This window comes from Phaenicophaeus curvirostris, chromosome 12 (assembly GCF_032191515.1).
Source record: "Phaenicophaeus curvirostris isolate KB17595 chromosome 12, BPBGC_Pcur_1.0, whole genome shotgun sequence".
In the NCBI taxonomy this organism is placed as follows: Eukaryota; Metazoa; Chordata; class Aves; order Cuculiformes; family Cuculidae; genus Phaenicophaeus; species Phaenicophaeus curvirostris.
Window position 1 is genome coordinate 9,436,592 of NC_091403.1, and position 3,345 is coordinate 9,439,936.

At 40.7% G+C, this 3,345-nt stretch overlaps 1 long non-coding RNA gene across 1 annotated transcript; it reads left to right on the plus strand.

Annotated features, from left to right (window-relative positions):
• The first annotated feature begins 731 nt into the window (after positions 1–731).
• On the plus strand, positions 732–3,067 carry LOC138725924 (uncharacterized). Its single transcript, XR_011338326.1, has 2 exons — positions 732–900; positions 1,820–3,067. It is a non-coding gene; the product is annotated as an uncharacterized lncRNA (long non-coding RNA).
• The last annotated feature ends 278 nt before the right edge of the window (positions 3,068–3,345 follow it).

A 3,345-nucleotide genomic window follows, 5' to 3' on the forward strand; every position in this document is an offset into this window, starting at 1 on the left:
GACTATCAGCTTCACGTTAGTATCAGCTTTCTTTAAGCTTCAAGGACAGGATCTGCTTGACAAAGGGTGGTTCTGGCCTTGCAGAACCACCTTCCCTGGAGGTGTTTAAGGTACGGGTGGATGAGGTGTTGAGGGACATGGTTTAGTGTTTGACAGGAATGGTTAGACTTGATGATCTGGTGGGTCTCTTCCAACCTGGTTATTCTATGATTCTATAAAGCCCCAGGTTCAACCTGGGAATAGGTCTGTTCCTTTTTGATACCACCAAATCTCTGTGAAAGACTGTGAAATAGAAAAATAATTCCCATCTCTCTTCACTGGCCTGTTTTCCCCCTTTTCTTCTCTAGAAGAATCTAAGATGATGGTGCAAGATGGTTTGAGTGAAGTTACCACAGGAATAAAAATACTTCAAGGAGTTTCAGACCTGTTTTCATGCTCTTCTCCTGTAGCCACTGTGTGGTCTTCAGAAATTGTTTCCCTGCCCTTTTCACCTTCACACTCCTCTCCTCCCAACAGACTGAGGTCAGAGCAGAAGAGGAAAGTGGATTAATAAGTTCTTCAACAATTGAGTATCCCATCTTTGCTTCCACACTTTTGATATTCACCAGCACCAGTGGAAAAAAAAGCAAGCAATCTGAAATTCAGGGCTTGTTGAGTAAAACAAAGAATAACTGTGTCAATCATGCCAATTCCAATTGCCAATGTTTGGCTTTTTTTTTTTTTTCAGACTGTCTATGGATTCTAATACTGACTAGGGATTTACAATAGTTCATCCATTTTTAAGTGATGTTGGCAACCTAATTTTGACTCAATAGTTCCATGATGCTGAAGGAAAAAGAGAAGAATCTCAAAACATGAAATAAGCAGAAATGGTTTCAGTGAGATGTTTTGATCACCCCTGTGAGCTGTTTTCTTACTGTGTTGTGTGTGACTGAGAATCAAAAAGTGAATCTGCCTGTTAACAAATGGAAAGCCAAACAAACCACTTTCATCAGATTGCAGTAAAAATAGAGAACAGGGGAAAAATAAATTTAGGTGATTTGAATTATTTCCATGCTGACAAAGAGACTTAATGAGTGATAGAGGAAAGGCTTCCTGATAAAGAAATTAAAAATTCAAATTGAAAATCTTTGAATGGAGGAAAGTTAAACAGACTCCTATGAACAATGCCACGGACTGCCAGTAAACGAATGGCCTTTGGATTTCTTCCCAGGGTGGTCCCTGAGAAGGGACTCTATCTCTCTCCTGAACCATAATCTGGTCTCTCTGTATGCTGCTGCTTGCTTTTGGAGTAAATTGCAAACCTGCACAAGGAGTTGAATAAACAAATTACTGCCGGCGCATGTGTGTTCATTAGAAAAAAAAAAACATGCTGATTACTCAGTAGCCTGATATTTCATAATATCACAAAGGGTTTTGAGAGATGAACAGTTATAGCAAACCCTCCACGGAAAGCAATATCTCCACCTGTGGGAAATGCAAATATAACAGGTAGTTGTGGCTAAAAATGCTATTACTACAACAGAAAAATATTCACTTTCCTCCATGTGCATAGAAATCGTGAAAACATCTATTCATCCTAAGCCAAGAAGGCCTGAAGCTGGGTTTTATTCTGCATTTAGAACAAGTTATAATCTCTTTCACCTATTACACATCTCCCTTAAGAAAATGTATTATTCTCCATCCCACCTAGAAGGGTCTCCAGTTCTAGGCAATTATTTTATCAGATGTGGAGAAATAAGATAATGTAAATATTTCACTTTGAGCATTTAAAATTCCTGTTCTCTCTCTCTCTTTTTTTTCTTATTTTTCTTTGAAGATCTGGTTTCTACTGCAACATGAGTGTGAACAAAACAGAGTTTTCCAGGTTTTGAAACAGATCATCCTGTGTATTAAACACAAGCAAAACTTGAGAAGCAGAAGACTACCCAGTGCAGAAAACAAGGCAGGCATTTCCTACACATTGAGGGATGGTTGGAGCTGTTAAAATTCTACATAAACCTAAGACAAGGCCTTGTTCATACACTACATTTGCTGTTGTGTCCCTTGACCTGGAAGCTGATTGCTCTTACTGCAGGTAGATAAGTTAAGTCTCTTCTAAGAAGGTAAATTTTTTGATTTTTCTAACAAGAGACCAATAAAATCACATGCAGGACCCACATACCTGGGGTAAGCCGGATGCAGAGCAGCCTCAGAAGGTACGTGCAATGATTGCTGCTCTGCTGGGCTCCTCAGCCACAGGATGATGGGCTGCCTCTCAAAAATAGGCCATGGAAGATAGATCTGCTCATGATCCACGTGCAACTGAAGAGCCACAGTGTGGCTGTTGCCTCTTTCCCCAGACAGTTACTCCACTGTGTTACCCATTCAGCTTCAACCCTTCACTAGTACTTCCAAACTCATGGACTGTGTTTAGGCTTGTTGACACCAAATCCAAATTACCCTCCTCTTCACCTAAACTCCATTGGCACCCAATATTTGGGATTGCAAAGGTATCCTTGGGAAACAAGCCCAGACCACAGAGACAATCCAAAGCAGCAGGGGCAAGAGGAGTCAAATTTCAGGATTACGTACTCATTTTGGTTTTGTGACCGTGCAAAGCATAAATATAAACATCAAAGTTTTGCAATCAAACTTCTATAAATAGATTCTCCACACCACACACATTTTCAGTGCTTTAGAGTGAAAAGAGGAGCCATCTTCACAGCTCTAGGTCTAATGTGGAAGCCCAAGGACTCTCTTGTGTTATCTTTTTGCTGCAGTTCTTCCAAACTGAACATGCTGACCTCCAAATACAGCACATGAGCCTTTTCTCTGCAACTCAGTGTAGGCTGACATCCCATGTCTGTTCTGTGAGAGATGTCATCTAAGGAACACCAACTTAAGGTTAAGTGGATAGAGGTTCATAATTTTGCAGAAAGGACAAGGACTCAAGGCAGCACACACATTTGCATCACACAGAGCATTGCACTTGCACGAGAGAGAGTGCTTCAGCGTTCTTAAAAAGTCTTTTTGTTAAGAAGAAAACAACTTGGGAATTGAAACTGTTGCCTGAATCTGTCACTGACTCAAAGAATGAAACTACTGAAAAAAACAGGTTGTTTCTTTCATCTGAGTCTTTCCGTGTGAGCCTGAGCTCCAACAGAGGTGAGGACCATCACCAGTGCGTGAATAGGCTGACAACTGGAAATGGCTTCCCAGGGTTTGCTCAGGATGCTTTCAGGGTCATCTATGGCTACAGCATAGAGGACAGTGAGATGAGGGCATGGCAGGTGAACTAAAAGAAGAAGCAATTTTCCAATCTATTTTTAAGGTATTAAATTAACTTGGGTAGTGGGTACAGCT